The sequence below is a fragment of the Gorilla gorilla genome, chromosome 3 (genome assembly GCF_029281585.2).
Source record: "Gorilla gorilla gorilla isolate KB3781 chromosome 3, NHGRI_mGorGor1-v2.1_pri, whole genome shotgun sequence".
Taxonomy (NCBI): Eukaryota; Metazoa; Chordata; class Mammalia; order Primates; family Hominidae; genus Gorilla; species Gorilla gorilla.
In genome coordinates this window covers 171,783,309-171,796,851 of record NC_073227.2, presented here as the reverse complement: position 1 = coordinate 171,796,851, position 13,543 = coordinate 171,783,309, and the positions used below count along the sequence as shown (strand labels likewise).

Genomic DNA, 13,543 nt, shown 5'->3' with positions numbered 1-13,543 from the left:
TTTCCTTCAGAAATAATTACAGGTGCTCACAGACTGGTAACCTGCAATTATAATACTTCGTGCTAAGTTCTGTGATAGAAATATGTAAGTACAGGGTGCTTAAAACTTAACCAGGAACCATGATTCTTGAGATGCATTTCAAGGATCAGTACGATTTGTCATGTAAACATTAGGAAATTGGAGGTTATGGAAAAAATTGGAGGACATTTGTGTGAAAAACATTTCAAACACAGGGAACAGAATATCTGAAGGCATTGTAATGTGGGAAGGTATACAGGATATTCGTGTGTGTGTGTGTTGGAGAGGTGTTGTTGGAATAGGGCATCGAGATCCCTCAAGAGCGTGGGAAGCCTTGGAAGATTTTAAACAAAAGAGTCGTTGTGATATTTCGGGTTTGGAAAGATAACTGGCGGAATTGTTTAGGATAGGTTGAAGGAGGGAAGACCTGATTGAAATGAAGAACAGTAGCAAGGTTACTACAGTGATCTATATGAAACATAGAGATACATTTTCATGTAGAGTGTGGCAAGTAGTAGGTGATCAATAAAAACTGATATAGATTTATATCAGTGATTACTAATTCATAGGGCAATTAATGAAATAATGACTAATTCTTTACTCTTCCTTTTAGTAAACATTTCAAAGTGTATATTTATTGAAAAATAGCTTTTGACTGATTTCAGCACTGAGGTATTGGATGATAGTGAAGTTTATATATGGAAAAAGAGGTGACTGGAGCTGTCGATTAAATACACAAATGTTCTGCTTAATGCAAAACACCCACGAACATATTTTTTATAATTTTTAGTGTGTATTGAAGTATAATTCCAGGGCTTTTTTAAAGAAAAATTTATATGTGGTGATTTTGATCATCGTAGACTTTACTAAGTGTAACTACCCTTATTTATGTATGTTATTGTTACATTTAATAGATGAGGCAACATAGACTTATGATTAAGAGCATTGGCTTTGAAGTTAGCCCTGGGTTCAGGTTTCAGCTTTGATACTTGACAAGTGCTTTCAGTTTTTGAGCTTCAGTTCCTCATCTATTTATTATACACTATGTCCCAGGAATTATTCTTGCTACGGAGGATACAGCAATAAACAAAATAGATAAAGATTCTTTTTTCGTGGATTGTACATTCAAATAGGCATTGACAGATTATAAACAATAAAAAAGTAAGTAAGTTATATAATATGTGAATGATGGTTAGTACGGTGAGAAAGAATACGGAGCAGATGAGGGGAATGAAATTTTTGAAGGAAGTAAAAAAGGTTGGTATGGTTTGTAGTTTAAATAGAGTGGCAGGATTAGGACTCATTGAGAAAGTAACATTGGAGCAAGCACTTGAAGCACACAGGGAGTCAGTTAAAGGGGCATGTATGGAAAAGCATTCCAGGCCTAGGGAACAGCCAGTGTACAAGTGAGAGCTTCTGTGGTGTATTTGAGGAATGAGGCCAATATAGCAAGAAAAGAGTGATTAAAGTAGAATGAAATAGGAAGTAAGGTCAGAGAGATAACATAGGGCAAGATTTTGTGTAGAGGCTTTGTAATTTATTCTGTGGGAAATGACAGCCATTGCATGATTTTGAGAAGAAGAGGAAGACAGTCTCCCTTATGGATTAAAAAGATCACTCTGGGATGGGCACAGTGGCTCACACCTGTAATCCCAGCACTTTGGGAGGCTGAGGTGGTGACTTGTTAGAGCCCAGGAGTTCAAAACCAGCCTGGGCAACATGGTGAAACTCTGTCTACAAAAAGTGCAAACAATTAGCCTGGTATAGTGGCAGGTGCCTATAGTACCAGCTACTTGGAAAGCTGTGAGGTGGGAGGATCCCTTGAGTCTAGGAGGACGAGGCTGCAATGAGCTGTGATCATGCGACTACAATGTAGCCTGGGAGATAGAGCAAGACCCTGTCGCGGGGAAAAAATGACTATGGTTGATGCATGTAGGAATTTAAGGATAGAAGTGAAGAGATAGCCAGAAGCAGTGGCTTCTGTCTGTAATTCCAGCACTTTGAGAGGCCGAGGTGGGAGGATCGCTTGAGCCCAAGAGTCTGAGACCAGCCTGGGCAACATAGTGAGACCCTGTCTCTACAGAAAATAAAAAGAATTAGTTGGGTGTGGTGGCACGCACCTGTGGTCCCAGCTACATGGGAGGGTGAGGCAGGAGGATCACTTGAGCCCAGGAGGTCGAGGCTGCAGTGAGCTATGCTCACACCTCTTCACTCCATCCTGGGCAGTAGAATGAGACCCTTTCTCAAAAAAAAAAAAAAAAAAAAAAGACAGAGATCAATTAGGGGGCTATTGTAGTAATTCTGGTTAAACATGATGGTGACTGGGACAAGGTTGCTAGCAGTAGAGGAGGTAAGAAGTGGTAGGATTATGAACCTATTTTGAAGATAAGACCTGACAGGATATTCTAATGGCTTGGATGTGGGTTGTGAGAGAAAGCCAGGCATCACTCTTAAGATTTTTGGCCTTGTAAGAAGATATACCAAATGCCTTTGTTTTGCATTATCATTCAAAGATCTTTATATAGCAGACAGCTTTGGAATATAGAAATAGTGTCTCCATTTAGAGCAAAGCAGGATCGTTTACTGTCTAGTATAATAATGTCTTTCTCCAAGCCAAAGACCAATGGGCCTACTGGCCATCACAGAAGATTCAAGTGCCCTAAGCTCAGAGTTCCTCTCTTGTAACACACTTTACTGCATATACAGGTGTCTACTGGACCTGTATTATTCTGTGGAACCGAGACTTGGAGGTACTGGCACAAATGCTAATACTCCTGCTATTGCTATTTCTGAAAATTTGGTGAAACAGTTGTTTGAATAATTTATTTTTATATCATCTGTTATCATTTTCATAGTACTCTTTCTCTGATTTTTTACCTTTGCTTTTCTTATTCTGTTGAGATTTTTTAGCCTTCCATAGTTAGAAACTGTCTTCTTTACTTCAGTGCTTAGCCTATAGAGAACACTCAGCCTTTATCTTTTACGTAAGTGTTTGAAATAAACAGTGGTGGAAGCTAAGATTCATTAGTGAAATAGTGGAGGTAAAATTGGAAATTTTCGTTCTCTCTTTATTTACAGTGTAGAATATATTTTAAAGGAAAATTTTAGTGGGTTATTTTTCTAAATCAATGGATTTGGCTTTCCTTTTATAAATACTTAGCGCTTTGAGGTTAAATGAGTTTTCATAGGAGTAGATGTGTTTGTGAAATAGTTTGGAGTGTTTGACTACTAGACTTAATCCCAGGGGCAGGAAGAATAATAATAATGATTTTCCTTTTTACTGCAAAGACTAACCTTTTTTTCTTCTTATTGTGTAAGTCTGATCTGCCTTGACCTCATTTATAGAGTAGCTGCTATAAATTTTTCCCTTGATTAATGTTGTATTTGTGTAAATAACATGAAGACCTTTATAGACAGACTACAGCATAAGGTCTAACAGACTTGTAGAGTATCATTAGCAAATCAATTACTAAGTTCAGACATAAGTAATTGTTGTTTGGTAGAAACTGCTGATGTTGTTCTAGCTATGATCAAGGCAGCTGCTCTATGAGATGTTACTCTGTGAAATTTATAGTGATTTGCTGATGGTCTCTTTAACTTACGTTTGTTTAATAAGATATTTTTATTATTTTATTTTAAATTTATTTTTTTATTATACTTTAAGTTTTAGGGTACATGTGCACATTGTGCAGGTTAGTTACATATGTATACATGTGCCATGCTGGTGCGCTGCACCCACTAACTCGTCGTCTAGCATTAGGTATATCTCCCAATGCTATCCCACCCCCATCCCCCAACCCCACAACAGGTACAAGGAGGAACTGGTACCATTCCTTTTGAAACTATTCCAATCAATAGAAAAAGAGGGAATCCTCCCTAACTCATTTTATGAGGCCAGCATCATTCTGATACCAAAGCCAGGCAGAGACACAACAAAAAAAGAGAATTTTAGACCAATATCCTTGATGAACATTGATGCAAAAATCCTCAATAAAATACTGGCAAAACGAATCCAGCAGCACATCAAAAAGCTTATCCACCACGATCAAGTGGGCTTCATCCCTGGGATGCAAGGCTGGCTCAATATACGCAAATCAATAAATGTAATCCAGCATATAAACAGAGCCAGAGACAAAAACCACATGATTATCTCAATAGATGCAGAAAAGGCCTTTGACAAAATTCAACAACCCTTCATGCTAAAAACTCTCAATAAATTAGGCATTGATGGGACGTATTTCAAAATAATAAGAGCTATCTATGACAAACCCACAACCAATATCATACTGAGTGGGCAAAAACTGGAAGCATTCCCTTTGAAAACTGGCACAAGACAGGGATGCCCTCTCTCACCACTCCTATTCAACATAGTGTTGGAAGTTCTGGCCAGGGCAATTAGGCAGGAGAAGGAAATAAAGGGTATTCAGTTAGGAAAAGAGGAAGTCAAATTGTCCCTGTTTGCAGACGACATGATTGTATATCTAGAAAACTCCATTGTCTCAGCCCAAAATCTCCTTAAGCTGATAAGCAACTTCAGCAAAGTCTCAGGATACAAAATCAATGTACAAAAATCACAAGCATTCTTATACACCAACAACAGACAAACAGAGAGCCAAATCATGAGTGAACTCCCATTCACAATTGCTTCAAAGAGAATAAAATACCTAGGAATCCAACTTACAAGGGATGTGAAGGACCTCTTCAAGGAGAACTACAAACCACTGCTCAAGGAAATAAAAGAGGATACAAACAAATGGAAGAACATTCCATGCTCGTGGGTAGGAAGAATCAATATCGTGAAAATGGCCATACTGCCCAAGGTCATTTACAGATTCAATGCCATCCCCATCAAGCTACCAATGACTTTCTTCACAGAATTGGAAAAAACTACTTTAAAGTTCATATGGAATCAAAAAAGAGCCCGCATCGCCAAGTCAATCCTAAGCCAAAAGAACAAAGCTGGAGGCATCACACTACCTGACTTCAAACTATACTACAAGGCTACGGTAACCAAAACAGCATGGTACTGGTACCAAAACAGAGATATAGATCAATGGATCAGAACAGAGCCCTCAGAAATAACGCCGCATATGTACAACTATCTGATCTTTGACAAACCTGAGAAAAACAAGCAATGGGGAAAGGATTCCCTATTTAATAAATGGTGCTGGGAAAACTGGCTAGCCATATGTAGAAAGCTGAAACTGGATCCCTTCCTTACACCTTATACAAAAATCAATTCAAGATGGATTAAAGACTTAAACGTTAGACCTAAAACCACAAAAACCCTACAAGAAAACCTAGGCATTACCATTCAGGACATAGGCATGGGCAAGGACTTCATGTCTAAAACACCAAAAGCAATGTTAACAAAAGCCAAAATTGACAAATGGGATCTAATTAAACTACAGAGCTTCTGCACAGCGAAAGAAACTACCATCAGAGTGAACAGGCAACCTACAAAATGGGAGAAAATTTTTGCAACCTACTCATCTGACAAAGGGCTAATATCCAGAATCTACAATGAACTCAAACAAATTTACAAGAAAAAAACAAACAACCCCATCAAAAAGTGGGCAAAGGACATGAACAGACACTTCTCAAAATAAGACATTTATGCAGCCAAAAAAACACATGAAAAAATGCTCATCATCACTGGCCATCAGAGAAATGCAAATCAAAACCACAATGAGATACCATCTCACACCAGTTAGAATGGCAATCATTAAAAAGTCAGGAAACAACAGGTGCTGGAGAGGATGTGGAGAAATAGGAACACTTTTACACTGTTGGTGGGACTGTAAACTAGTTCAACCATTGTGGAAGTCAGTGTGGCGATTCCTCAGGGATCTAGAACTGGAAATACCATTTGATCCAGCCATCCCATTACTGGGTATATACCCAAAGGACTATAAATCATACTGCTATAAAGACACATGCACACGTATGTTTACTGCAGCATTATTCACAATAGCAAAGACTTGGAACCAACCCAAATGTCCAACAATGATAGACTGGATTAAGGAAATGTGGCACATATACACCATGGAATACTATGCAGCCATAAAAAATGATGAGTTCATGTCCTTTGTAGGGACATGGATGAAATTGGAAATCATCATTCTCAGTAAACTATCGCAAGAACAAAAAACCAAACGCCGCATATTCTCACTCATAGGTGGGAATTGAACAATGAGATCACATGGACACAGGAAGGGGAATAATAAGATATTTTTAAATACATTGTTTTGGTAATTTTGAGTTCAATTGTTGGTATTTTTCATGTAAACACTCCATTTTAAACAAATTTATTTTAGAGAGCTAGAATAATTCATAATCACTGACGTAATTGTTACAACCTTGATGACTTTAAAGAGAAAAAAATACATATACTTATAATAAAAGATTTCAGTTAAATAATTAAATTTTCACAAATCATGAGCAAGAATATTGTTATTCCTGAATAATAATTTTGTTTATGAGTGTTTTATGATATCTTGAATCATTATTATCAGCACCTCTGTTTACTTTTTAAATGTGCAAGTGATAGATCTAAAAGAGTTTTCTTATTCTTGAAAGGCATAACTTTCTCTAAACTAATAGTTTTAAAGAACTTAATATTAAAGCCACCTTTTAGAGTCTCTGTGATGCTGTAGCACCACATCAATAGAAAATAATGTACAGTTATTACTACTCCCTTTGACCCTGTTGAATGAAATCTGAGGGTTCAGTGTTATACTAAATTTAGATGTGGTGTAGTTTACATTGTTACGTATATTGGACCTAAATTCATTTATTTGTGTATTCGATTTGTCTTTATGTTAGTTATTTTTTTCTTCACTTTACAAATGTATTTAATTGAAATTGAATTGAATTGAAAGATATATTTAATTACATTCCATAACACTGTTGCTTACATTTTTCAACTCACTTCTTTGCCAGTGAATCTTGTATGTTTTTTCTTATTTGGATAAATAAAGGGCTTCAAATTTCTTATTTTGCCTTTTATTTTCTTAGAGGTTTTGGTGATATTACTTGCAAAAAAATTTAGTGTCTCAGTATTGATGTTAATTTTGCTGGCAGAAATAGATCTGGCTGCTAGGTTGCCTCCTTTCTTCTTGCCAGCTTGCTTGTGATCCCTCCAAATATTTTTTAGAGCATTTTAAGCTCCTGATGTTGTTCTAGGTAGCAGTGATCAAGTCAGCTGCTCTGAGACATTATTCTGTGAAATTTGTAATGATTTGTTGGTGGTCTCCTGTCTTACGACTTGTGTGTCTTAGAGAGAATGATGAATATTTTATTTGTTTAGGTGGTATTCTTTTTGTTCTTAACCTCTAGAATTTTGAAAAATAAGTGCAAATCCTCTATCAGAGTTTTCTGTCTTTTTTTTTTTTTTTTTGAGATAGGGTCTTGCTCTGTTGCCCAGGCTAGAGTGCAGGGGCACAATCTCATCTCACTTCAGCCTCGACCTCCCTGGCTCAAGTGATCCTCTCACCTCCGCCTCCTAAGTATCTGGGACTGCTATTGAGGACACCACACCTGGCTGATTTTTAAATTTTTTTTTTTCTTGTAGAGATGGGGTTTTGCCATGTTGCCCAGGCTAGTCTTGAACTCCTGGGCTTAAGTCATTAAGCCTCCCAAAGTGCTGGGATTACAGGCATGAGCCACTGTGCCTGGCGTCCTTTCATTCTTGTTCCTAGTTTTATTAATGTTTCTATTAGTTTCTCCTCATTTTTTCTATTTCATTTATACTTTAAATAAAAAATCCGGCATAGTTTTATTGGCTAATTTTTTAAATGTTTGATAGTAAAAATCAGGGAAGTAGTAGACTATGAAACCTAGTTTAAAGATATAATATTTGGTAAAAATTTTAAGATTTAAATTCTCATCTTGAATCTTGTAATTTGTTAAATATATAAATAATTAAAACAACCTATAATTATAGTTTTGTGTTTAATTTAATAAAAACACATTTTAAGAGCTTTCATAGCCTCTTACAACTTTACTTTTAGATGTGCTGCTGTGACTCTTCTTTTTCCCCCATCCTTGGGAAGCACAGAAAGGGCAGATTATGCCACATACTGTTGGGCACGTTGCTTAATCATCCTCTAGAGCCAGTCAGTGTCTGCTTATTACAGCAGTAACTCAGACTTGTATACAAATATATAAATAGCCCACATAAAAGACATAATGCTTTGAGTATTAATACACTGGTCTGTCTTCAAAATTCATCTGCTTAGATTGCATGTCTTCTTTCTGAGCATTCATTTAGCAGCTCCATCCTTTTTCTTCACTTCTCTGAATAGCACGATTACTAATAATGTTGGTGGAATGAGAAGAAGAATGACTAGAAGGAAAGGTGGAGAGGGAAAAGGGAGAGAGGGAGAGAGGCCAGAAAATATTTCATTTGGACCCTGTTGGCGATTAGCACTTGTATTTTAGATCTGGGTTATCCTTTGATAAAAAGACAAAGGTATTTATTGCACGTAAGTAAACAGTGTGGCTAGAATATATTCTTATCTGTATCAGTGGAAGATAAAATTTGAATTGAGGTAGAGATTATCACTTGGAAATCCTTGAGTGTTACTTAAAGAGCCATGTGTTTTTTCTGGTTTCAGTTTTAAAATTATATATGTAGGAAGATACTTTATAGAAAAACTCCAATTAAATTTTTTTGTTGTAATTTTTTTTTCTTTTAAGAGATAAGTTCTTGCCTTGTCGCTCAGGCTCGAGTGATCTTCCTACCTTGGTCCCCCAAGTTGGTAGGATTACAGGCGTGAGTTACTGTGCTCTGCTTAATTACATCTTGTAAACAGTTGTTTGGAAATGATGCTATTTTTAGGGTAGAGTCAGAGATCAACAATGGATTAATTGAGCAGAGACTTTATCTCTCTCTCTCTCTCTCTCTTTTTTTTTTTTTTGGTGAGACAGGGTCTTGTTCTGTCACCCAGGCTGCAACTGCTTAACTCCTGGGCTCATGTCTTTATCTCTGTTTACTTCAATCCTGGATTGTATTGGTATAGAAGTTTCTCTGGGTGATTTAGAATAAAGTATATGCTCTTATATGCTCTTAAAGATTAGATTATTTAAATTAATGTTTATCATTTTGTGAAGGTTTAATGGCTTATCAAAGAAGATTAGAATTTTCTCTCCTTAATTAGGATAAGCATATGTTTCTTATTTATTTTATTCATATGTTTTGGCTTAAAGTACTGACATGGTCAGGTCATTTTTTATTTTTAATTTTATAGCTTGATCTCAGCTTATCATTAATATACTTCCTTTAATAGGTTTTGAATATGGAGGCTTGTTTTGTACACTTTATATGTGATTTTATATTTAAATGATTTTTCAATGGTTACTTTTTTTTTTTTTTGGATGGAGTCTCAACTTTGTTGCCCAGGTTGGAGTGCAGTAGCAATATCAAGGCTCACTGCAGCCTTGATCTCCCTGGCTCAGGTGATCCTTTTATCTCAGCCTCCCAAGTACCTGGAACTACAGGTGCTCGCCACCACACCACAGCTAATTTTTGTACTTTTTGTAGAGTTGGTGTTTTGCCATGTTGCCAAGACTGGTCTTGAACTCCTGCTCAAGTGATCCTCCCACCTTGGACTCCCGAAGTAATGGGATTACAGGCGTGAGCCACCACACTGGTCTGTGGCTACTTTTTAAGCTTGCTTTGTTCTGATTTATGTAAAAAAATGGTGCTGCGTTTGAATTGTGCTTTTTCACCCCCTAAAAATGCTAAATTCTACTAGATTTCAGAGCTTTAAATGTTTTGCTATATAGGATTTGCTGTTTGACATTTTTTTACCAAGACCAAATGTATGTGACTTTTAGGAAAGATGGCTTGGATATAGCATGCCTGTAGAATATGCTTATGTTTGTATAGATGTTTCATAGCCTTATACATTTTTAAAAAACTACAACAGCATCTATGTAAGTAGGATCATTTATTAAATAAGAATGATTATAGAAAAAAGGGATATGTATTAGGGATAGATGAAAAACAGAACTCTCATAACCTTTGAGAAGAGTAAAATAAAAATAAAATGAAAATAGCATCATTCACTTTGTTCAGCAAATATTAATCCATACTGGCCACGTGCTGGTCCATATTCTCGGCTCTGGGAATTTAGCAATGGTCAGAATAGAAATGCCTGCCCTAATAGGGTTTATTTTAATTGGTAAAGTTAGACAATAAAGAAATTAAAAAGTTGACAGTATGTTCAGGAAATAAGTGATATGAGAAAGTTAAAACAAGGAGGGGAGGAGAATAGGTACAGTCGGATACAGAGGACATTGCAGTGTTAAATAAGAGTGGTCAGAGTGGAATCTGAAAAGATGAATTTCTATGAATCGCCAAGGAAATGTCACTGACAATGAAGAGACAAAGGCACTTATAAGAAGATAGAAGGTGGTAGATACTGTGCAGCAGAGAAATCTGCTGAATTCCAAATAAACTGAATTCCAAGTGGAGAGTCAGGAGAGCCATTTCTCTATATTTTTGCTTTTCTACATGTAACTATCTTCTGTCTCTTTTTATTTGCACATTCTAGAGAATAGATTATTTCATAGTCCTAAGAAATTATTTTATCTAAAATAATCAGATAAAAGCTTGCAGCCTGGTCTTTTTGCTTCCATTCTAGCCTCTGTAATATCATGAGTTGTTTTAAAATGTTCAACTAGGGATTATCATGCAAAATAAGTTTGGAAAAACAGGTTGATGTGAGGATGTAACATTTATATTAAATTACTAAGGTTTTGTATTCTCAGGATGAAATAACTTTATGGAGTATTTGCTATCTCCATTTAAAGTCTAATAAAGCATATGGATACTTTGTGGTCTCTCTGATCAAGGATACTGCCTTCCAGAAAAAGTGGCTACTACCTGGGCTAAATTTCAACCAAGAAAGATCTAGACTGGCCTTAAATGTGTATGAAGCCCATTAAAATTTTTTTTTAATTTAAATTAGTTTTTTCAGTTACCAACAAAATCTATTCTTTCTGAGGTTCCAGGCATGTGTATTCTGTGATATTAGAACCTTTACATCCCTTATTCAAAGTTGTTACTGAGAGCTTTAACTGAGAAAGGTGCAGAGAGATAACAGTTTAGGGATTTTTGTGATACTGAATTATTGGATGTGCTTTGTGAGAGACAGAGAGAGATAGATGTTGCAAGGAGGCAGATACATGGAGAGTTAGGCAATAATTCTTCACTATAAGAATAAAGGCTATGTTAATATATGGAGATGATATTTTGAAAAGTGAGGCTTTAGTAGTTCTCATATTACGGAAGAAAATCTTTGGAAGCAATTTATCCTCTTCTCTGTAGCTAATTCTAAAGAAATTACTATATTTAGAAGGATTGCCAATTCAGGAACATTATTTCCACATTCTCAATTATTAGAGTGTAGAAAAGTGGTAACTTTCCTTTCTCATCAGTGGTCATGTTTAGTAGCGAAAATGACAGTTGCTGCTAATGGGGGTCACAGAAAGCCCAGGAAACAGAGCAGTAATATTGGAAAACTCTTGGTGAAAATGTGTATGTGCTTACCCAAGGTCTAGACTAGTATAATCAGATGTGGACAATGGGCTGTAATGTAGTTATGGGAGATGGTTGTCATCATTACTGTTATTTATTGAGCCTCTAGTATGAATCTTTTCTAGTTGGTTACTTGATAGGGCTGTTTGTTTCCTAAGGCTGACACAATCATTTTTTTCTTCCTTCTTGCACTGTAGGTGTAAATTATACATAGTTTTTTCTTCTTAATATTAAAATATGTGAATCATTTTATGCTCTGCATTTAGACATTTAATCTACAGTAAACCCAACATTTTGAGCCTGCTTATAATAATTAAAACTTTAATTTACCTTTAATTCTTTTTTTGAAAGAATAGTTTACACAGCTATTAGATAAAATTGCTGTTGCTAAATATTGTGTAATTTGCATATTTAGGAAAATAGGCATATAGATAAGAAAAATTGACCCGTTAGAATAGCAAAAAAATCATTTAGATATCTTATTAGTTTAATTTTTCAAGTCATTTTAATATTTTCATTAATGAAAGTACAAATAACATTGTGTGAATATTTAAAAAAATGAGAGGTATGTATTCAGGACCTTCTCAGATACTTTGATTTTAAAACGTTTTGTAAATTGTGAAGGAAAAGATATATATGCTTCCCTTCTTCTCTGAAAGTATTATTAAATACTTTACATATATCCCAATCACTTTTTATAATATTCTTTTAAATAAGTAAGGTTAGATGGTAATCATTTTGTATTATCCAGCAAAAATATTTCAAACTTAAATTTATGATACAGTTAAGTCTAAAAGCTCCATGGTGTTGCTGTTAATTGCTTAGATAAATTTAGATGCTTGAGAATATTTGGTTTGAAGTATTTTTACAAACTGTCCACTCATCAAATAATGATGGGGTATAGCCTACCTGAACAGTACCTCTTAGATGTTATGTTTATTAAAATAAAAAGAAGCAAAAGATTTTTTTAGTCCTTTTTTTTTTTTTTTTTTTTAAATATTTTTCCTTTTTCCTTCCCTGCTTCCTTAATCAGTTCTGGTTAAGGAAGCACATCTTCTGAGAGAATAGAGTAATACACATATAATTCTAACAGAATGTTTATAAGATATTCTATAAACAAGTATAATATATGCCGTACCTACAGTAATCCTTAGGGATAAGATTGACATAAAATAACCTGGGCATTGTAGTTCACTCCTGTAATCCCAGCACTTTGGGAGACTAAGATGGGAGGATTGCTTGAGCCCAGGAGTTCAAGACCAGCCTGAGCAACATAGCATGATCCTATGTGTTTAAAAAAAATTGGGTAGTATGCACCTGTAGTCCTAGCTACTTGGGAATTTGAGGTGGGACGATCACTTGAGGCCAGGATTTCTGAGACCAGCCTGGACAACATAGCAAGACCCCTGTCTCTACAAAAATGATACTAAAAATAAAGATTGACATAAAGTAAAGGTCTTTATAGGATAGAATTGCAGAATATTCCTTAGAGGGAAAGAGGATTGAAATGGATATAAGGAAGTTAAGGTTTTGGATATAAGGAAAGGACAAAAAAGTAGATTGGGAGTGGTTTATGGCACTCATTTTTTATCATTCATTCATTATCTATTTATTGATTATAATCCATGTGCCAGGTACTATTCTGGAATCTCAGGATATAGCTGTGAATAAGTCTGTGCTGTCATAAAGGAGAGAACAAATAATAAACAAGTAATCAAAATAAGACAATTTAGATAGTAATAAATGCTTAGAAGGAAACAAAGCAGGATAATGTTATGAGAGTAAACATACTTGCTTTTAGGGAGTGTGGAGTGTTTAGAAAAATCTCGTGAAGGGGAAACAGTTTGAATGAAGAGAAGTAGCTAACCCTTTTGAGATGTATGTCACAACATTTTAAGGTGAGGAAACAGCAAGAGCAGAGGCCATAAGGAGTGAATAGTATTGTGTATTATTTAAACAAATTGAAGGCCAGAGTGGCTG

The 13,543-nt window shown here is 35.5% G+C and overlaps 1 protein-coding gene across 4 annotated transcripts in view; it reads left to right on the top strand.

The window, feature by feature from the left end:
- The window catches only part of LRBA (LPS responsive beige-like anchor protein), a 766,360-nt gene that overhangs the window by 250,979 nt on the left and 501,838 nt on the right, over nt 1-13,543 (top strand). The gene's annotated exons all lie outside the window — the stretch shown is intronic.